The sequence below is a fragment of the Artibeus jamaicensis genome, unplaced genomic scaffold (assembly GCF_021234435.1).
Source record: "Artibeus jamaicensis isolate MK-2021 breed Jamaican fruit bat unplaced genomic scaffold, CSHL_Jam_final contig_240, whole genome shotgun sequence".
In the NCBI taxonomy this organism is placed as follows: Eukaryota; Metazoa; Chordata; class Mammalia; order Chiroptera; family Phyllostomidae; genus Artibeus; species Artibeus jamaicensis.
In genome coordinates, this window is record NW_026521506.1 from 3313420 (window position 1) to 3337262 (window position 23843).

Here is a 23843-nt window from a genome sequence, read left to right on the forward strand (position 1 = left end):
TGGTAATTTTATAATCTAATTTTCAAGCCATATATGTCCTCCCACCTCCAACTTTGGAAAGGGGTTTGGAATACCCTCCTGGTCAAGTCCTTGTTGTTACAAAAGAGTCTGTTACATGTGAGTAACATATAACAGAGACATATAACATGTCTCTGTTGTTAAAAAAAAGAGCCCCTCACCTAAAAAAAATTCATATGGTCTAAAATACACAAAGTAAAACCAGCTTAATTAAAAATATAGAGAGGCCTGAGCTGGAAAGTTTTGAAGAAGTAATCCTTTTGGAAACCAAAATTAATCTCATTTCACAGATGACAAAACTACAGCCCAAAGAGAAAAAGTGCTTTTTCACACAGCAGCTTAACCACAGAGCTAGGACTGGTGTCAATATCTCCAACATCCAGTGCTTGTTCCATGAGATCACATTAGATCTTCCACTTACAATGTCTCAACAATGATCTGATGAAAATAATGAGTGGAGATGGGCTAATCTGGGTCGTGGGGATGGATTTTTTTTTAATAATGAGATGCTATATTGAGAACACATCATATTGAAACAATCTCAGAAACTAAGGGGCTGATCTTAAATAGTATACAATTAGATGTGAATATAATTCAGCTAAACAGACTCTTCTAAAACTCAGTTATCTCTGAGAGATTCCTCAGTAAAACCAGGGGATCCTATCACCATGAAATTCCAAACAACAATGTTACTTTGTTTGTCTGTAACCCTGATTACAGGCTGGGAAAGGATCTTCCTGACTTATGGTTTTCTGACTCATAGAAGGAAGGAGCAAATGGAAGGCCTGCCTACTTTAAGCATCCCTAGAAAGGATGTCATTTCAAGCAACTTAACTTGAAGGGCCATTTTGTTTTGCAGAACCCGGAGCACTTTACAATTCACTCTCATTTTGATGTGCCATCAAACCCTGTCAGGAAATAGAATTCCTGTATTTACCTATGGTATTTGCCTCCAAAATCATCAAATTTCATAAACCTGAAATAGAAACCAGAATTACAGTCCACTCTTCCACTAAGCAGCTCTATGACCTTGACCAACTCACTGAAGGTCTCTTGGCCTTGGTCACCTCACCAAAGGTGTGTCCCTCTTCAATGTAATATTACATAGCTTTTTTTAGATACTATATCAGACACAGGACACATTATATCTAGCAACTAATCCTAACATAAATTATCAGTCAGTCAACCAATTCTGCAAGCTGTTATGAACTCCCAGTGGTGTGTTCAATATTATGATAGATGCTTACAGTTTGAATAAATGTAGACAGAAAAAGACAATCATGAAACAATTCATGAACACAGAAAAGTATCAAACTGAAGGTGATACTACAGACTCTGATTGCTATAAGAATTGTGAAAAGAGCATTTCAGGAAAGTAAGGTTTTCAGAGAAGGCTAGCTAGAGGAGCTTGAAGGATATGTTATTTGTGGATGGCAAGAGAAGAGAGGAAGGGAATTGAGAAAAGACAAAGAGCGTGAACAAAAGGTGGAATTAGGAAAGTGTTGTGTGTTCCTGCAGAGCCTTGCCTGACTAAGGTATGAAACAAGTTTGAACATTCTAATTTACAATTTGCTAAATTTTGATGAATTTCATTTCTTTCAAATGCCAAGGATGAATTATCCTATTTTCATGTACTGTATACAGTGTAATCTAGCCATAACAATCTAACTTTCAGAACTAAAGTTTATGAATCAGACAGCTTCCCTCATGAAACTTTTTTTAAAATAAGTATCAGTTACAGTAATACTGTAACCTCCCATTTATTCAAAGCAGGAGATGAAGTTTGTGTATTTTTTTCCTCATCTTCCATAAGCCTTCTTCATTCATTAGCTCTTTATTAGAGGAAAGGAAGGAAAAGTTCATCTATGTCTGTTTCTTATCCCTATATCTTTTTTTTCAGATCATCTCAGTTAATAATTTAGATAATTCTAGGGCCTCGTAGCCAAAATAAACCTTTCTGACACATGTGTGTTAATCTTTTTTTTCTTCTAGAACCATTTAACTGATGGGACAAAATCTGTTCTGTTTAAGAAACACTTTCCATAAACTTTTATACTAATTTCCTCCTTGGAAAGCCTTAAAACAGTACACCATGAGATTAAACCTTTGTCTGAGGTATCATTAGTAAATGAATAGATAAAAAAACTATGGTACATTTACACAATGGAATTCTATGCAGCAGAAAAAAAAGAACTACTGCCCTTTGCAACAGCATGGATGGAACTGGAAAGCATTATGCTGAGTGAAATAAGCCAGGTAGTGAAAGACAAATACCATATAATCTCACCTTTACCAGGAACCTAAATAACAAGTCAAACAAGCAAGCAAAACATGACCAAAGACACTGAAATACAGAACAGGCAGGCTGACAGGGGCAAGAGGGGAGAGGGGAGAGAATTTCAGGGGGAAAGGAGAAGGATTCACAGGAACAAGTATAAAGGACACATGGACAAAAACTAAGGCAGGGGGAGTGGGAAATGGGAGGGAGGTGGGGAGCACTGGGGGGCTGGGATGGGAGTATAAGACAGAAAACTGTACTTGAACAATAATTAAATAAATTTTTAAAAATTAAAAATTAAAAAAAAACAGTGCACCAAGACCCTATTTCTAAATTTTTCAATGGATTCCCTTTTATTGCCCACACTGAAAGAAAAAAGTAGTCTATTATTTCAGATTCAACATAATTATGCCTCAACCAACTAACAAACCAGTTGTTCCTATGTTACCTAATGAAAAGCTTCCACTGCAGGAAGCTTCCATGTTTCACTGTTGCCCAAATGTGCTAGAACCATGCTTGCCTCCGCAATGTCACTTCTATTACTACCTATAACTCCTTCCTTCATCTCGATTATGAAAATTTTGCCTATCCACCCACTTTTCAAAATTTACTTCAAATACTTTCTCCCCAAGGTGGCCTTTTCTGACCACATGAACTCAGCAGTTCATTCATTAATTCAATAGTGCTAGAGTTACAATGATGAACAAGATAGACATGGTTCCTACTATTATAAAGCTTACATTCTAATGATGGAGATAAAGAAACAAGCCAACAAGTAAAAATTATACATTTCAATAAGGTGCTATTAAGAAAACAAAGAAACAGATACTAATGGATATGACCTAATTTTTTTCTCAATAATTTTATTTAGTTATTTTTCAAGTACAGTTTTTTGCCTGTTTCTCCCATCCCAGCCCCCCCACCCCGTGCTCCCCACCTCCCTCCCATTTCTACCCCCCCCCAGTTCTCATCCCTGTGTCCTTCATATTTGCTTCTCCAAATCCCTCCCCTTTTTCCCCCTTAAATTCTCCTTTCTCCCCTCTGGTCACTGTCCCCTTGTTCTCTATTTCAGTGTCCTTATTTTTATTCTGCTTGCTTGTTTGTTTTGTTGTTTAGCTTCCTCTTAAAGGTAAGATCATATCGTACTTGTCTTTCAACACCTGGCCTATTTCACTCAGCATAATGCTTTCCAGTTCCATCCATGTTGTTGCAAAGGGTAGTAGCTCCTTCTTTCTCTCTGCTGCATAGAATTTTATTGTGTATATGTACCACAATTTTTTGATCCATTCATTTACTGACGGGCACCTTGGTTGCTTCCAACTCTTGGTTATTGTAAATTGTGCTGCTATGAACACTATGGTGCATAGGTTCTTTGATATTGATGTTTTAGGGTTCTTAGGATATAATCCTAGCAGTGGAATTGCTGGGTAAAAAGGCAGGGGATATGACCTAATTTTTAAAAAGATTCTGTGATAGCATCACTGAGAAGGAATAATTAAACTGAGGGTTAAAGGATTAGAAGAAGGCAACCATGTGAGGAATAGAGGGAATGAGACTCAAGCAGTAGGTAGAGCAAGAGCAAAGGCCCTGTGGCAGGAAAAAAACCTTGGCACATTTGAGGAACTGAAAGAAGGCGGATGTGGTTAAAATGTAGTGATGAGGCTGAGAGTGGCCGGATATGAGACTGTGGATGTAAATAAGAGAGAGATCATAGCCATGGAATATGGACAGAACCCATGGTAAGAAGTATGGATTTTATTCTAACTGCAATGAGAAGTCATTGGAGGATTCTGAGCATGGAAGTCATATGATCTAATTTAATTCTCTGTACAGAATGGAGTGTGGTGCAAGAGTGAAGGAAAAAAAATAATTAAAAGGCCATAGTGGCCATCTAGGTGAGAAGTGGCGGTTTAGAGTAGGCTAAAGATGTAGAAAAGTGAATGGAGTTAAAATACATTTGAACCCACAATTGGCAGAACTTGGGAACCAATTGATTGTTGGATGTGAGGGAGAGGAAGAACTAATGGATGATGATTAAGCTTTGGCCTGAAAGATTGGGTAAGATGGTGATGATATTTATGGAGACTAGATAAGAGTAGAACCACTTTTGAGGAGCAGAGATCTTGCCCATCTTTAAACACCCACAGGAAACTTTTGTTTTGTCATATCATTCACCTGGCACTTAACGTAACTGCTTTCCATTATTATTTCATTTGAGTTTGCTACAAACCTTTCCAAGCCCTTCTTTCCAGCATGATAATAAACAATTGTTTGGCCTCTAAATTTATACTTTGGGCCCACTCTTGTACATAACAGAGATATGGATACATACTTACTGTTTTCCCAATTCCATTATTGATTCATCAAGAATAAGCCATGTCTTCTTTTCAATTTTGGCCTGAAAAAAAGATAGAACAACAAAAAAGGAAAAAGAAGGGATGGAGGGAATGTGCGATGGAAGTAGGAAAGGTGGGTGAGGAGGAAGAGAGAGAGAACTCAGTTTATAAATCAAGCCATGTAATATAGTTCTTTAATATATTCAATAAAGTATCTATTTGGTATATTCTAATTTTCTAAAATAATTGTCTATTGCTTTAGTAATAAAAATTATGGGTAGAAGTTACAACTGCAAAATGTAATTTTAGAATATTTTAAATTATCTAAGAGAGAAATATAAGACAGAGAAAGACAGAAGGCAGCACCTATAATTACATTCAAATAAGCTAAATATACTGTACAAATGATGTGACTATTGTTTAAGGACAGAAATGAGTGAGGGACTGAGAAATGGGTTAAGTATGTGAGGTGATTTTAAAGATCTGTAGCAAAACTTTGTGGATTATTACATTTAATCCAAATTGCATATTCACATATTACAACTGAGAAAACCTAGGCATAAAAATTATGATATTATGAAACATTGAGTGGAATTAAAGGATTCATTGGCTACACTTTGATTTCTGTCTGCAGAGAAAGGTCTAATTTGTGTTTACAGATCATCACTTTGCTTAGTAACTTAGATCACCTCCTTGGTTCATTAATTCAAAGTTCAAAATTATGCTCTTTGTGCTATTACATGAAGATTCAGTTCTTGGAAAAGTTATGAGTTTGACTATGTGTGATCTCTGCCCCTTATGTACCTTCTCCTTTTTATTTAATCTTTATTGTATTTTTCCATTACCATTTAGTCCCCTTATACACACCTTCCTTTAGCAGTCACCACATTGTTGTCAATGTCCTTGAGTCCTTTTTTCTTTCTGTTCAATACATCACCCCTTAACTTCCCCATCCCACTAGCTGTCATCCTGCTCTCCATCTATGAGTCTGTCTCCATTTTGCTTGTTAGTTCAGTTTGTTCATTAGATTCCACATGTGAATGAAATTATACGGTATTTGCCTTTCTCTGACTGGCTTATTTCATTTAGTTCTTCGGTCCATCCATATGGTCACAAAACATAAAACTGTTTTTTACGGTCAAGTAGAATTCCATTGTGTAAATGTCCCATAGTTGTTTTATCCACTCATCTACTGATGGACATTTGAGCTGCTTCCATATATTGGTGACTGTAAATAATGCTGCAGTGAACATGGGGTGCTTATGTTCTTTCAAATTAGTGTTTTGGATACTTTCAGATATATTCTCAGAAGTGGGATAGCTATGTTAAGGGTAGATTCATTTTCAATTTTAAATACAGTTTATTGATTATGCTATTAGAGTTGTCCCATTCCCCCACCTTTATTCTTCTATGTCCTGCACAGCCCTTCCTACCTGCATTTCCCCCCCTTCAGTTCATGTCCATGGGTCATACATACAATTTCTTTGGCTTCTAAATTTCCTGTACTATTCTTAACCTCCCTCTGTCCATTTTGTATGTACCAGTTATAATAATTATTCCCTGTACCTTTTCCACCTTTCTCCCCCTACCGCATTGAAAACACCCTGTGATCTCTATTTCTGTGGTTCTGTTCCTGTTCTAGTTGTTTGCTTAGTTAGTTTTTGTTTTTTAGGTTCCATTATTGATAGTTGTGAGTTTATTGTCATTTTACTGTTTATATTTTTATCTTCTTTTTCTTAGATAAGTCCATTTAACAGTTTATATAATCAGATCTTGATGATGATGAACTCCTTTAACTTGACCTTATCTGGGAAGCACTTTATCTGCCTATCCATTCCAAATGACAGCTTTGCTGGATAGACTAATCTTGGATGTAGGTTCTTGCCTTTCATAACTTTGAACGCTTCTTTCCAACCCCTTCCTGCCTGCAATTTTCCTTTTGAGAAATCAGCTGATAGCCTAATGGGAACCCCTTTGTAGGTAACTGTCTTCTTTTCTCTTGCTGCTTTTAAGATTCTCTCCTTATTTTTAATCTTGGGTGATGTAATTATGATGTACCTTGGGTGTGTACTTCCTTGGCTGCAACTTCCTTGGGATTCTCTGAGCTTCCTGGAAGTCTATTTCCTCTGCAAGATTAGGGAAATTCTCCTTCATTATGTTTTCAAATAAGTTTTTGATTCCTTGCTCTTCCTCTTCTCCTGGCACCCCAGTGATTCACATGCTGAAAATGTTTAAAGTTGTCCCAGAGGTTCCTAAGCCTCTCCTCATTTTTCTGAATTCTTGTTTCTTCATTCTCTTCTTTTTGAATGTTTATTTCCTCCTTCTGGTCCAAATTGTTGATTTGAGTACCAGTTCCCTTCCTTTCACTGCCAGTTCCCTGTACGTTTTCCTTTATTTCATTTTTCATAGCCTTCAGTATTTCCTCAATTTTGCAACCATACTCAACCACTTCTGTGAGCATCCTGATTACCAGTGTTTTGAAGTCTGCATCTGATAGGTTGGCTATATCTTCATCTTTTAGTTGTATTTTTTCTGGGGCTTTGATCTGTTCTTTCATTTGAGCCATTTGTTTTTGTTTTGTCATGCCTGTTACATAGTAAGGTGTGGAGCCTTAGGTATTCACCATGGCGGAACAACCTTGTCATTGTGTGGTGGTGTTATACGTGCGGGATGGGCCTGAGAGTGAACAGTGTGGCTTTTTCAGCTCTCTGCAGGCTTTCAGTCACTTCCTCCACTACTCATTAGCAAATTGGGCCCTTCTGGTTCTGATTCCCAGGTGGGTGGTTTTATCTACATTCTAGGACCCTGTGAGTCTCTCCAACAAACTCTCCTGTGACGCTGGCAATTTCTCCTGCTGCCTCAATCCTCACAGGTTTTTCAGTCAGAGGTTTTGAGGCTTTATTTCCCCGCACTGTAACCCTGGGTTGTGGGATCTGTCTTGCTCCCCAGTTGTTCCTCCCAGTTTATCTGCACACAAATGTGGAACTGCCCAGTCTACCAGCCACCCCCTTGACTGGTCTGCCAGCTGCCGCTGTGTCTTGAGTCCTCCCTGCCCACCCACCCTTCTTTGCACCTCCTACTGGTCTGAATGAATGTTTCTTCTTTAACTCCTTAGTTGTCAGACTTTTATACAGTTTGATTTTCTGGCAGTTCTGGCTGTTTTTTGTTTTTAAATTTTTTTTTGTCCTTTTTTGTTTGTGTGAGGCGCAGTGTGTCTACCTATGCCTCCATCTTGGCCGCAAGTCCATTTTTAATTTTTTGAGGTTTCTCTATACTGTTTTCCACAGTGACTCCACAAGCCTGCATTCCCACGAATTAGTGCAAAAGGGTTTCCCTTTCTCCACATCCTCACCAGCACTTGTTTTTTGACTTATTGATGATAGGCATTCTGCATTCTGGCAGGTGTGAATTATTGCAATTTTATTTTGTCTTTCTCTCATAATTAGTGATGTTGAGCATTTTTTCATATGTCTATTGACCATCTGTATTTCTGCTTTGAAGAAGTGTCTATTCAGGGTCTTTTCCCATTTTCAAGTGGGTTGTGTTCTTTTTCTTTTGGTGTTTAGTTTTGTAAGTACTTCATAAATTGTGGATATTAACCCCTTATCAATCCACTGAGCTACACCAGCCAGGGCTATTAACCCCTTATCAGATGAATCAGCAAATATATTCTCCCAATCTGTAGGTTGCCTTTTTTTATGACAATTTTCTTTGTTGTACAAAAGCTTTTTACTTTGTTGTGGTCCCATTTGTTTATTTTTTCTTTTGTTTCCTTTGCCTGGGGGTATATATGCAATAAAATATTGTTAGAAGCACCCTGGCTGGTTTAGCTCAGTGCATTGAGCACAGACCGGCAAACCAAAGAGTCGCCAGTTCCATTCCCAGTCAGGGCACATACCTGGGTTGTGGGCCATGTGCATGAGGGGCAACCACACATTGATGTTTCTCTCTCTCTTTCTCCTTACCTTCCTCTTTCTCTAAAAATAAGTATATAAAAGCCTAAATTTAAAAAAAAAACATTGTTATAAGCAATGTATGTGATTTTGCTACAATTTTTGCTGCCTATCTTTTTTGCTATGATTTTTATGGTTTAGGGTCTAACATTTGTCTTTGATTCATTTTGAATTTATTCCTGTGTGTGGTGTAAGAAAGTGGTCTGGTTTCATTTTTCTGCACATATCTGTCCAATTTTACCAACACTACTTATTGAATAGACTATCATTAACCCATTGTACATGCTTGCTTCCTCTGTCAAATATTTATTGACTATAAAGGTGTGGGTTTGTTTCTCGGCTCTCTATTCTGTTCCATTCATCTATGTGTCTGTTTTTATGCTGCTACTATATTGTTTTTATTACTATGTCCTTGTAGTGTAGTTTCATATTAGGTAGCATGATTCCTCCACTTTGTTCTTCTTGCTCAGGATTGCTGTTCCTGTGTGGGGCCTTCTGTGGTTCCATATAAATTTTTGAAATATTTTTTCTAGGTCTTTGAAATATGTCATTTGAATCTTGATAGGATTGCATTCAATCTATGGATTGATATAGGTAGTATGGAAATTTTAATGATGTTAATTCTTCCCACCATGAACACAGTATATACTTCCAATTATTTATACCTTTCTCAATTTCTTTCTTCAGTGTCATAATTTTCTGAGTACAGAACGTTTACATCCTTGGTTGGGTTTATTCCTAAGTGTTTTATTCTTTTTGAAGCAATTGTGAACGGGATTGTTTTCTTAATTTCCCTTTTGTTAGGTCATTATAGGCATATAAAAATGCAACTGATTTCTGGATATTAATTTTGTATCCTGCTACTTTGCTGAATGCATTTATAAGTTCCAGTAGTTTTTGGTAGAATCTTTGCTGTTCTCTCTGTACAGTAACATTTCATGTGCAAATAATGACAATTTTACTACTTCCTTTCCAATTTGGATGCCTTTTATTTCTTCTTGTCTGATTGCTGTGGCTATGACTTTCATACTAGGTTGAATAAGAGAGGTGAAAGTAGACATCCCTATCTTCTTCCTGATTTTAAGGGTAATGCTTGTAGTTTTTCCCATTGAGTATAATGCTGACAGTGGGTTTGTCACATATGGCCTTCATTATGTTTCCATATGTTTCCTCTTTTTCCACTTTCGTAAGAGTTTTTAGCACAAATGGGTCCTGGCTTTTATCAAATGCTTTTTCTTCACCTATTGATGTGATCATGTCATTTTAATCTTTCATTTTGTTTATGCAATGTATCTCACTTATGGGTCTGTGAATGTTGTACATCCTTGCACTTCCAGAGTAAGTACCACTTGGTCAAGGTGTCTGATCATTTTGATGCATTCAGTTTGCTAATATTTTGTTGAACATTTTAGTGTCTATATCCATCAGGTATATTGGCCTATAATTTTCTTTCTTTGTAGTGACTTTATCCTGTTTTGCAATTAGAATAATGATGGCCTTGTAAAATGAGTCTGGGAACCTTCCAGCCTCTTGAATTTTATAAAATAGTTTGAGAAAGAGAGGTGTTAGTTCTTCTCGGAATGTTTGGGAAAAAATCACCTCTGAAGCCACCTAGTCCAGGGCTTTCGTTTACTGGAAGTTTTTTTTTAAATTTATTTATCTTTAGAGGGGAAAGGAAGGAGAGAAGGAGAGAAACATCAATGTATGGTTGTCTTTCATGCATCCCCTGCTGGGAACTGGCCTACAGGGAACCGGCCTGCAACCCAGGCATGTGCCCTGACTGGGAATCGAACCTCGATCGTGTGGGTTGCAGGCCTGTGCTCAATCCACTGAGCTACACCAGCCAGGGCTTGTTTATTGGAAGTTTTTTGATTACTGCTTCAGTTTCACTAGGTGCAATCTGTCCATTCAGATTCTCTGATTCTTCCTGATTTACTTTTGGAAGATTGTATGTTTCTAGGTATTTTCATTTCTTCCAGGTTGTCCGGGGTTTTTGGCATATAGTTGTTCATAATATTTTCTTACCATCCTTTGTATTTCTTTGGTGTCAGTGTCATTTGTCCTCCTTCATTTCTGATTTTACTTATTTGGGTCCTCTCTTTCTTTTTTGATGAGTTTGATTAAAGTTTAGTCAATCTTTTCAGAGAACCAGCTCTTGGATTTATTAATTTTTTTGTATCCTCTTTGAGACTCTATTTCATTAATTTTTGCTCTGGTCTTTATTAATTTATCAGTTCTACTCACTTTGGACTTTGTTTGTTGTTCTTTTTAAATTTCCTTTAAGTGAGAAGTTAGATTATTTAATTGAGATTTTTTTTCTTTTTCTTTTTCTTTTTCTTTTTCTGTTTTCTGAAATAGGCCTGTAATGCTATTAATTTCCCTCTTAGGATTGCTTTCCCAGTGTCTCATATATTTTGGATTATGGAGTCCTCATTTTCATTTGTTTCAAGGTATCTTTTGATTTATTCCTTGATCTTGGTGTTGACCCATTCATTGTTTTAAAACATTTTTTTTAGCTTCATTGTCTTTGCATGTTTTTTAGTGTTCTTCTCGTGATTGACTTCCAGTTTTATAGTATTGTATAGAGAAGATGCTTGATATGATTTCAATCTTCTTAAATTTATTGACACTTGTTTGTGTCCTAACATGTGATCTATCCTAGAAAATCTTCACTGTGTATTTGAAAAGTATGTACATTCTGCTGCTTTGGGACAAAATGCTCTGAAGATACCAATTAAGTCCATTTGATCTAGTGTGTCATCAAGGCTGTCTTTAAGGCTGTTGTCTCCTTGTCAATTTTCTTTCTGGCAGACCTATCCATTGAAGTCAGTGGGGTGTTAAAACCCCCAACTATGACTGTATTTCTATCACTCTCCCTTTTTATGTCCACCAAGATTTGCTTTACATATTTATATGCTCCTATGTTGGATGCATAAGTGATTATTAGGGTTATATCCTCTTGTTGGATTGTTCCCTTTACCATTATGTAGTGTCCTACTTTGCATCTTTCTATAGCCTTGGTTTTACATTCTATTTTGTGGAATCTAAATACGGCTACCCCAGTCTTTTCTTCCTGTCCATTTGCAGAAGTATCTTTTTCCATCCCTTTATTTTCAGTCTGTGTGTATCTTTCAGCCTGAAATGGGTCTCTTTGAGGCACTATATATATATGGGTCTTGTTCTCTCATCCATTCATCTACCCTCAGTCTTTTGGTCAGAGCACTTAAGCAATTTACATTTAAGGTGATTATTGATAGCAATGTATTTACTGCCATTTTATTGTTAGAAATTTTTCCTCTATTCCTTTTTCTTTCTCTTTTTGTTCTTCTTCTTAAAGTAAGCAGTACTGGTTTTGTGTTAACAAAGTCCTTTAACTTTTTGTAGTTTGGGGAGCTCCTTATTTCTCCTTCAATTTTGATTGATAACCTTGCTGGGTAAAGTAGCCTTGGTTGTAAGTCCTTGTTTTTCATCACCTTAAATATTTCATGCCACTACCTTCTGGCCTGGAATGTTTCTCTCGAGAAATCAGATGACTCCTATTCATGCTCTCTTGCATGTAAATATCTGTTTTTCTCATGCAGCTTTTAGGATTCTCTCCTTGACTTTAAGCCTTCTCATTTTAATTATGGTATGTCCTGGTGAAAGCTTCTTTGGGTCCAACTTGTTTAGAACTTTCTGAGCTTCTTGGACTTGTGTGTCTTTTCCTGGGTGGTTTTCTTTTCAACCTTGTCTTCCAAATCACTGATGCAGTCCTGTGCTTCATCTAACCCACTGTTTATTCTTTCCAGTGTATTATTTACTTTTAAAAAATATATTTTATCAATTATGCTATTATAATTGTCCCATTCCCCCCTCATTCCCCTCCACCCTGCACAACCCCTCCCACCTACATTCCCCACCTTTATTTCATGTCCATGTGTCATAAGTTCTTTAGCTTCTACATTTCCCATACTATTCTTGCCCTACTCCTCTCTATTTCTCCCTACCATCTATGCTACTTATTGTCTGTACCTTTTCCTCCCCTCTCATCCTCCCAGCCCCCTGTTGCTAACCCTCCATGTGATCTCCATTTCTGTAATTCTCTTCCTCTTCTAGTTGTTTGCTTGGTTTGCTTTTGTTTTAGATGTGGTCATTAATAACTGTGAGTGTGCTGTCTTTTTACTGTTCATACTGTTCATATTTCTATCTTCTTTTTCTTAGACATGTTCCTTTAACATTTCTTTTTTATTTTTTAATATATTTTTTATTTCATTGATTATGCCATTACATTTGTTCTATTCCCCCCCTTCATTCCCCTCCACCCTGCACACCCCTCCCCCACCATTCCCCCCCCTTTACTTCATGAACATGTGTCTCAAGTTCTTTAGATTCTATATTTCCCCTATGATTCTTACCCTCCCCCCTATTTTCTATCTACTGTCTATGCTACTTATTTTCTGTACCTTCTCCCCCCTTCTCCTTCTCCCACTCCCCTGTTGCTAACCCTCCACGTGATCTTCATTTCTATGGTTCTGCTCCTGATCTAGCTGTTCTCTTAATTCGCTTTTCTTTTAGGTGTGGTTGTCAATAACTGTGAGTTTGCTGTCCTTTCACTGTTCATCTTTTTTATCTTCTTTTTCTTAGATAAGTCCCTATAACATTTCATATAATAAGGGCTTGGTGAGGATGAACTCCTTGAATTTGGTCTTATCTGAGAAGCACTTTATCTGTCCTTCCATTCTAAATGAAAGTTTTGCTGAATAGAGCAATTTTGGATGCAGGTCCTTGCCTTTTGTGACTTGGAATACTTCTTTATAGTCCTTTCTTGCCTGTAAGGTCTCTTTTGAGAAATCCGCTGACAGTCTGATGGGAACTCCTTTGTAGGTGACTGTCCCCTTATCTCTTGCTGCTTCTAGGATTCTCTCCTTCATTTTAATCTTGGGTAATGTAATGATGATGTGCCTTGGTGTGTTCCTTCTTGGGTCCAACTTCTTTGGGACTCTCTGAGTTTCCTGGAATTCCTGGAAGTTCATTGCCTTTGCCAGATTGGGGAAGTTCTACTTTATTATTTGTTCAAATAAGGTTTCCACTCCTGACTGTTCCTCTTCTCCTGATACTCCTATAATTTGGATATTGGATCATTTAAAGATGTCCTGGAGGTTCCTAAGCCTCTCCTCATTTTTTTAAATTCTTTTTTCTTCATCCTTTTCTGTTTGGTCATTTTTTCCTTCCTTTTGGTCCACTCCCTTAATTTGAATCCCAGTTTTCTCTCCATTATTATTAGTTTCCTGTGCATTTCCATTCATTTCAATTAGTTTAGCCTTCATATGTTCCTCTAATTTGTGACTAAATTCAACCAGTTCTGTGAGCATCCTGATCACCAGTGTTTTGAACTGTGCATCTGAAAGTTTGGCTATTTCTTCATTGCTTAGATTTATTGGCTCTGGGGCTCTGAGTTGTTCTTGAGCCATGTTTTGATCTGTTTGTGCCTGTTACGTATAAGGAGAGGCACCTTAGGTGTTCACCAGGGCGGGGCCACCCAGGTCACTGGTTTGTGACACTGTATGTGGGGGCGGGGTCAGAGAGGGAGTAATGGCGGTCCTCTCTGCTTGCCTGCTCTGCCTCACCGCTCGCCCCCTCCTGTTCATCTGAGCACAAATGTGCAAGCCCGCCTCTTCACTGGTTTATCTGCGCACAAATGCAGGACTGCAGACAGCCAGCCAAGTGCAGCTTCCCTGGGTCCGCCCGTAGATACCCCACACCTGGGATCCACACCCTCGGCTGCCTGCGCATTGCCTGGGTGGGGGGGATCTTTTTTTCCTGACTAGCTCCACTGCAGGCTTCTCCCCTCTCACCAGTTTAGCTGAGCGTTTCATTGTTTTCAGACTCCATATTGTTCAATTTTCTGTGGTTTGGTTGTACTTGTTGTTGTTAAAACTTTGTTGTTTTTAGATTTGGTTGTGTGAGGGAGCAAAGTGTTTCCACCTACACCTCCATCTTGGTGGAAGTCCCTTTAACATTTCACATAGTAAGGGCTTGGTGATGATGAACTCCTTGAACTTGACCTTATCTGAGAAGCACTTTATCTGCCCTTCCATTCTAAATGAAAGTTTTGCTGAATAGAGCAATTTTGGATGCAGGTCCTTGCCTTTTGTGACTTGGAATACTTCTTTATAGTCCTTTCTTGCCTGTAAGGTCTCTTTTGAGAAATCAGCTGAGTCTGATGGGAACTCCTTTGTAGGTAACTGCCCCTTATCTCTTGCTGCTTCTAGGATTCTCTCCTTCATTTTAATCTTGGCTAATGTAATGATGATGTGCCTTGGTGTGTTCCTCCTTGGGTACACCTTCTTTGGGACTCCCTGAGCTTCCTGGACTTCCTGGAAGTCTATTTCCTTTGCCAGATTGGGGAAGTTCTCCTTTATTATTTGTTCAAGTAAATTTTGCACTTGTTGCTCTTCCTCTTCTCCTTATGGTACCCCTATAATTAGGCTATTGGAATGTTTAAAGATGTCCTGGAGACTCCTAAGCCTCGCCTCATTTTATTGAATTCTTGTGTATTCATTCTTTTCTGTTTGGTTGGTTTTTTTTTTCTTCCTTCTGGTCCACTCCATTGATTTGAGTCCCAGTTTTCTTTCCATCACTATTGGTTCCCTGTGCATTTTCTTTCATTTCACTTAGTGTAGCCTTCATTTTTTCATCTGATTTGTGACCAAAATCAACCAGTTCTGTGAGCATCCCAATCACCATTGTTTTGAACTGTGCATCTGATAGGTTGGCTATCTCTCGGTCGCTTAAAAGTATTGGCTCTTGGGCTTTGATTTGTTCTTTCATTTGAGCCTTTTGGGGGGGGGTCTGGTCGCACCTGTTATGTAGTGAGGGGTGGTGCCTTAGATGTTCACCAGGGCAGGGCAACCCAGTTGCTGGGTTGTGATGCCATATGTGGGGGCGTGGTCAGAGAGGAAACAATGGTGCTTGCTCTGCTCTCTTGGATTTTAGTCCCTTCTGCCACTTCCCACAAGCAAACTGGGCCCTTTTGGCACTGGTTCCTAGGTGGGTGGGTTTGTGTACATTCTAGGACACTGTGAGTCTCTCCAACAAACTTTCCTGTGAGGCTTGGAGTCTCTTCTGGCACGTCAACCACCACAAGTGTTTTAATTGGTGCTTTAAGGGTTTATTTCCCAGTGTTGGGGCCCTGGGTTGTGCAGTCTGTCTCGCTGCCCGTTTTCACCTGGTTTATCTGCGCATGAATGTATGACAGTGGTCAGTCAGTCTCCTTGTGCACTTCACTGGGTCTGCTCATTGCCTCCGTGTATCGGGGGTCTGCCAACCCCCACCTTTTCTCCTGCCATAACCCCTTTCTGCTGGTCTCCCCTCTTACTAGTCTGGATGAATGGTCCTCAGACTTCCGTACAGTTCAATTTTCTGTCTGTTGGGAGTTTTTTTGTTTCTAAATTTTTGTTGTCTTTAATTTTGGTTGTGCAAGGAGTCACAGTGTGTCCACCTACACCTCCATCTTGCCCAGAAGTCTCAGTGTATTTTTTATTTCAGATATTGCATTCTTTATTTCTGACTGGTCAATTTTTATGGCTTCTACGTCTTTTTTCATGCTGTTGAATATCCTTATAGTCATTACTCTAAACTCTGTATCTGATAAATTACTTTCCTCCATTTCATTTAGCTCTTCTGCTAGGGAATTCTCTAGTTATTTTATTTGGGGTCTGTTTCTTTGTCTTCTCACTTTGGTTGCTTCTTTGTCTTTTCTGCTTTAGTTGTTAAACTGGTCAATGATAATAGCCTCAAGCTATAATTCAGCAACACAGCCTGTCTGAAGCACCACAGGGTGAGGCATAGTAATTTCTGTTGGCACAGGTATTACTTTCCCTCAGGCTATTGCTACTTGGAGGGCATTTCTCTGCCTCAGAAAGATGTTGTCTGCAGTATAAGGAAAGACAGCATAAGAATTCTGGTGGCTTTTCCTTCAGTTCTCTCCACAGAGCTACAAACCCCAGACTGTCCTCAAGCAACCCTCGTCTACTCTGCCTTCCCTCTGCCAGAGACCATGGTAAGTAGCTACAAAGGGAATTTTGTGTTTTGGCCTTTTAAGAGGCTCCTTGTGTATCTAGCTGTCTCTCCCTGACCAACAGAACTCCTGCTGCTTTTAAGAGCTGGATGTTACCTGGGTTCCTTTCCAGCTCTGGTGCTGTAGGCTCCAGAGCCCAGCTTGGGCTTTTGTTCCCATATTTCTCAGGGGGGATCCCCTGGCCATTAAAATATCCCTCAGGATCTTCAGGTGCTACTATGGGAGCCCAGCCAGCCCTCTTGCACCTTCTCCATACTCCCTAGCAGTCTCGTTCTGGTGAAGTGTTTTCTTCTATCTATCCTTAGTTATAAAGCTTATCTCTAGCTACTGTTCGGTTGGCTAATCAAGATGATTTCTCTACAATTTAGTTGTAATTTCAGGTTGTTCCTGGGAGGAGGTTTGTGTAGCTTCCATTTACTCCTCCACCATCTTGGATGTTTCCTTTCCTCTTTACTGACACCCCATCTTTATTGACCCAGGGCTCCTCACTATGGCATGTGTTGATACCTCCCCTGCCTGGCATGAGCAAAGCCTTGATATCTCTAACCCAACTTGCCTTCACACCTCCATTGACACTTTCTTGTCCTACATTTTGGTTCCACTAATTAATAATCTTTTGCTGCTAGTGACAACAGTTTAGCTGATCAAGTTATTCACACTAATTTTTTATGGCTGTTATTGACTTTATATGTTAGTATGTCCATGGAAGAAATTTCAATTCAGGTAAAGGCCTTCCATGAAATAAAATTTTATTCCAAATGTGGCCATTAATTCTAGGATTCCAGGTACCAAGAGTCCAGTTTGGAAGTCCCTTGCTCACATATGTTCCTACGTAGAAAGTCCTAAAACCATGCCAGGGAGGTGGCCACCTTTTCCAGTTTTCTATTAGATCTATCTTTTGGGTGCAAGTGACCTAGTTCTCTGTGGTACTCACATTTCCCCCCGAATAGCAACATACTTGAGAACTGCAGCCAGACTCTCCCGTGCACCTGACAACTATCTTTGACTTTAATGGGCACAGCCCACAGAGATGAAAGAATCTGGCCCAGGCTGTGGCTCTTAGCTTATATAATGAGATAATAGCTCTAAGTGCCCTTTGAGGCAACTAGTCCCTATCTTCTCGCCAGCGTTCAATAAACTCCTGCTGCTTCCCATTCTCAACTTGAAACTCCCTACTTAGTTCCCAAGTAACTCTCTGGAAGTCAACAGACTTCTAACAGACCTTTCTATTTGCTCTAGAAGGTTGTGTCAGAAAAATGGGTGGTGGCAACAAGTAGTCTGTCAGTCAACAAGCAGTTATTGGGCTTCTAGTGTTAACTTGTGTTAGGCCACTGGTAGTGTTTAAGAGAAGCAGAATTAGGTCCTGCTTTTGAAGAGTTAACAATCCTGCTATTGGAATAGTAATTTATCTCAGAGGCCTGGAAAAAATTAAATTTTAACTCAACTGTTCCCCTGTCCATCAATGACATTTTTATTCATTGAAGCCAGCACCTTGTGAAAATACTAAAGTATTGCCAGATAGCTAGGAAGGTGGAAAAATGTTGGAAGATCCCAAATGGCATAAGAAGAAAAGAAGTTCCTCAAGACAAATAAAGTAAAGCCTTTCCTCCGAAGACTGTTAATCTTTTCAGATTGGCTCGATGTTAACTGAGAGACAAGCAGAACTTCAGTTCCTCACACATTCCTGCATGTTGCCATTTACCACCTACTTAATAAGCTAGCTTTGTTCCTTCCATCCAGTTTTACTTTCCCAAATAAGGCACAGACTCTCTCCCTGTGTCTCTGTTTCTCTCTTTCTCTCACCCTCCCTCCCTTGCTACTTCCTCCTTCTCCCTTTCTTCAAACACATGCGAAACATACACACACACACACACACACACACACACATCCAAATACCAATCAGTGACATAAATCAACAAATCCCTATAATTGTCATCATTTTATCAACTTAGTTGGATAAAAGCAGCTGCTACTTCTTAAGCACTTATTACACACTAGACCCAAAGTTTATGGATTGTCACATTTAATCCTCCTGGCATTCCCTGAATCTTTACAACTGAGAAAAACAAGACATAAAAAGGTTAAATGATGGCTCCTAGGGTCACACAGATTAGTGTGCCAAAATAATAAAGCCAGAATTTCAACCCAGGTCTGCCCCATTTCATGGTCTATTCATACTGTTCACTGGGCTGACATGTTGCCTCCCATACTTTTGACATTTTAAAACTGCCATTACTTCTTCCCTTAGTCTCTCCTTCAACCATTTTCAAAGGACCTAGTACCTAGACCCTCATTATCCTAATTGTCTTTCTGTGGATGCACTCAAGTTGTCAATTCCCTTCTTAAAACCTGATGTCCAAACATGTACACAAGAGCTTATGGTTCCCTAGTCCCAGGGATCCATGCAGGAAGCAAGTCAACACTCCAGATCAAGAGGAAGTTGATTAGCAAAAGTACTAAATGCAGCTAGACAGGTGGGTTTGTCCATTGTTCACTGGCATGGAGTGCCATGGTGGGGACCTGACTCTGAGGAAAAGGGAACTCATAGATTCCTCTCTGGAGCAGAGATAATTTCCAGAGCATGGAGAAATCTGAACCTGCAGGTTCTCATCACTAAGGGGCTATTTTGGTTGGAGAAGTAGAGAGCAAGGAGAGACTGTTGATAGATTCTGCCATGGCTGCATATCAGGAACTTGAACTTGAAAGGAAAGCAGCAGGTGCCTTGATGTCAAAAAAAAAGGACAGACTATCAATGATTTTTTTAGTCCACTTTAAGAACTGATTAAAGGAGGTAAAGGAGGTAACAGATGGCTCCAATTCTAGTCATGTCCATTAGCCTTCTGGGAAAAGTGAAGCCAAGAGTTTTTGTAGAAGTTCAAGCTACTTTTTACATCTGAATAAATTAGGAAGTCCTAGAGAGTACATTATTCTGTGAGAGACAGATACCAGATTCCCCTGTTTAAGCAGCAATAATCAAGGTTGACAGTATCTGAGACATTTAGTAGTTTCTGTAGCCTGCCTCATCTATTGTGATGAGTCTTCAACTATGAGAGCATCTTGAGAGCCTGCACAATAATAATAGTGAATGACTATTTGGGCTGGATTACGAATAAAAGACTGTACATATGTCTGTAATGAGAATTTCATTGAAAATGAAAATAGTGAAGCTGTCATTTTTTAATACTTCAATTTGCACATCCTTGACTGCTTTGGGGCATAAAAAGAGAGAGTGCTGAGCAATTTGTTGTCAGCTCTCAAAATAAATTACCATTTAAACACTTCCTCTCCACAAAGGTTATTAGCTTCGTAGTTTGTTCCTGGGGTTGGATCGTCAGTAGGGGGAAAAAATCACAAGACATTAAACTACCCTTTCAAAAGCTGAATATTAGTTACTGTGGAAATTGTTTTCTCAGTAGCTTAACATATTTTGCTGTAGCTCTCCAATGCTGCAGATTAGACTGCAGAGACTATTAATAAATATTGTCATATTTTACAGCTGTCATGCAAAGCTGAAAAAAGGCTTTGCTGTGATTAGATCCTGTTTACTGTAATATTTCCAGCTCAGATTCAGAAAGGCAGTTTGCCTATAAAGGTATTTTCTATAAGTAGACTATTTCTTCATCAAACAGGCATGACTAATTTTAATGTATTGTTAACTCCTTGGTGGCAGTGAATTCAAGGTTGAATTGTCTTCACAATCAGAGATATGCATTCTTCTCCAGAAACACATTATGCTAAAATTTCAAATTTTCTTCCCTGGGTTGTCCTTCATATTTAGCGATTGTGTCACTGGCAGGAGATATGCTTTATGTAGTCACCCTCCCCCACAGAAGGACAGATTTGCATAGATTTATCCTTCTTTCTTTGCCCTGTCCCTCTTGTGACCAATAGCATTGTTTGCAAGACAGCTGGTCTGGATATAGGGTAGAAAGCACACTTTAGTGGGCTAGCTAGAAATTCTGCTTCTGGAGCTAAAATGTCATTAAATGAGTAAAATAAATAGATTTTAGCCCCCCTTTCTTTGCATTAGCCATTTGGAATGGTATTCATATCTCTGAAAAAAGGAAGTGAAAGCTGGCATGTTTGCTTTTGCTCTAACCTTTCATTGCTTTTCATCAGAGCTCCATGAGGAATTAACCCTCACTAAGCTGAACATATAGTTTTCAATGAGTAAGTGGTCCTTACACCACTCAAGGGTTAGCTGATGTATTCCATGAATTCAGGGTTGAGCCTTAGAAGTCTTTGAGAAGGCTCTTATGAATGTTCCTTTGGAAAGGGACAGACTGTGGTATAGACCTACAATTATGACTTTGAGATTCATCCCCTGGTATACCTTTAACAACAATTAAAGCCAGGGCAGTACTGTGGAAATAAAACAAAAAAAAATGCATGTAATGACTTTAGCACTAACTAAATGCAGTACAGGGCTCAATATTTTTATGTCACTAATTTATTATCATTATAACACAGTGGCCCTCAAAGGGAAGGGAGGTTGGTTTTTCCCCTTGCAGGGAATATTTGGCTATGTCTGGGGACATTTTAGTAAGTGATAGAATCCAGGAATATTGCTAAGCATGCTATAGTGCACAGGACAGTACCCACTCCCTATCAAAGAATTATCTGGACTAAAATAGCAATAGTGCCAAAGTGGTAGGCAGCACAGTCAAAGGACAAATAGCTACAGAAATTCCTCAAGGGGTTGTCAATGAACCAATCTAGCTTTTATTGAGTATTTCTTACTGTGTCTAGACTGGTGTTAAGAGCTATGTTCAATACAAAGTAGAGCCCTTGGCTTATAAAAACTTACATTATGATCAGAGAGAGGATATAATTAATATTCAACTAGCAAAGATAATCACAAAAAAGGCATAAGACAAGAGCTAGGTTGTATAGTATAGATTTGACATACTGTAGGAGTTCAAATAATAGAGACTTCAAAATAGGCATGCTGGAATTATCAGGGAAGGCTACATGGAAGAATTTGCAAATTTTTCTGAGCTCACCACACAACTGCCTCCCTTAGTAATGATCTTGCCTTGATTGCTAAGGCCAAGTTAGCATCTACAACCAAAACAACATGGCATTCCTATCAGCAAACGTCAGAGCTCAGGGCAAGAAACACAATTAAAAGAAAAACCAAAAAAAGGAACAATGTTCTTTTTGCTAAATAGAAAGCAATTACAGAGCTGTTGAAAATGGGCATCAAACAAAAGGAAGGAGGGAGATACTGGCAAAATTCTATTTTCCCATCTAATTCTGTAGAAAAAAAGTGCAATTTGCAACAAACAGTGCTCTCTTTCTCTCTCTTGCAGTCAAACACATTGTTTTGCATCAGTATCATTACACATGATGCCTTAGCAGAAAAGTGTATTGACCAGAAGGAAGACAGAATATGACTGGGGAGAAGAGAAGGGCAGAAGTTAAGGTAGAGCACAGCTCACAGGGCCCCACCTTCCCCTCCCACTATAGTCCTTGTGGAGCATCTTCATTCAGGTAAAAAGAAGGGCCACAAATAAAGACTATATCACTCCCCAGTCTTCCTGGATCCTTTCCAATCAATAAGTTGCCCGTGCTGGCTGCTGTCCTGCTTTGTCAACTCCACAAAGGATCTGATTAATTCTCTGGTGCTAACTGCCTCAGCGGGCATTCTCAGCAGTAGAAAAGAGGCTAATTAAGATCATGTCAGGAGAGGAGGCTGACAGGTTATATTCCCTGGGCCACACTGAACTTTCAGAGGGTGCTTTAACTGCACTGCAGGCAGGCAGTGCATGCCCAGGCACTGACTCTGTAGCAAGCCTCTCATATATCTCCATCGACTTCTAAGTCATGGGCCTCGGTTTTGTCAAGGATTTACATTTTCCTCTTTGGGGTAATTATCTGTCACTGTGTTCCCTTTCAATCGCATTATTTCAGCTTCCTTTCACTTGAATTTTTAATATGCTTGTAAACAAAGATAATTAATAGTGGTGTCATTTTCCCTCCTAAATCACACGTATGTATATGTGAATGTGGGTTACTAGCATATAGCCCACAGAAGTGAGTTTAGGACAAGTAAAGAAAGTCCAATTTCTCATAGCAGGTAGAAAATGGAGGAAACATATGGAACTCATTACGCCAAATAGTGGATTAGACTGAAAATATAAATATAGCTTCCCACACACACACAAATAAAGGCTTAGATGAATTTATAGATGACCAATCATGAGTAATTAAGGAAAAGAAATGTTTGAAAATTTGTCTAAACTTGATTACAAAAAATTCACAGGAGACTTAAGGGGGCATATTAGCCTTCTCATAGGCAAAATAATCACATGGAGTACTGGTATTCATGTCCCCAATTTTAAAAGATAATCTCAAGAGTTCTGTATGCATCTAAAAGGTGGTTAAGAATTTTGAGAAATAAAGAAAATTTCTTCAGGTACATTCTGTAGCTTTTCACATAATCAGAGCCTTCAACTGCACATCAAAAATACCCTGTGTTGACAGGTGATTGGTCCAGTTAAGGATGATGAAGAAAAGCATCATGAAACCATAACCTCAGTTCCATACCCAGCTCTGCTTCTAAATAGGTGTGTGATCTTGGGCAACTCACAGAGCCTTTCTGATACTCATATTCCACATCTGTAAAATGAGGGAATGACTCATTCATTCTTCAACTAACAATTTGAGTATAGGGCATTACTGGGATTATAGAAGTATATCAAACAGCCTGCCCTAAGCTCAGTTTTTAAAGGAAGCATGGCCACATAAACAGATAAAATCTAGAGTGATTCTTTTAGGTTCTAAAATTATAGGTTTCTGAAAGAAGATCCAAGGTGGCACAGGAACAAGTGGAAGCTACACTAACCTCCTCCCAAGACCAGTCTGGAAAAATAACTAAATTGTGACTGGTAGGGGTTACAGAGGAGACACAAGAAGTCTGGCTGGGTTTCCAAGGGTGGCAGCTGAAGATCCTGGTGAATATTTCAGCAGCTAGGGGATCCCCCTGAGAAGTGTGGGGCTGACACCCCAAGATGGGCTCCCCAATATAGAGCACCAGAGCCAGAAAGGAACCCAGATAATATACAGCTCTGAAAAGCAGCAGAGGTTCTGTCTTCCAGGGAGAGACAGCTAGAGACACAGAAAGTGTTTTAAAGAACCAAAGCACAAAATTTCATTTGCAGCCACTTACCCTGTGTGCCAGCAAAGAAGGGCATAGT

At 39.0% G+C, this 23843-nt stretch overlaps 1 protein-coding gene across 5 annotated transcripts in view; it reads left to right on the plus strand.

Moving 5' to 3' along the window:
• Window positions 1-23843, plus strand: part of GRIA3 (glutamate ionotropic receptor AMPA type subunit 3) — a 482288-nt gene that overhangs the window by 104454 nt on the left and 353991 nt on the right. The gene's annotated exons all lie outside the window — the stretch shown is intronic.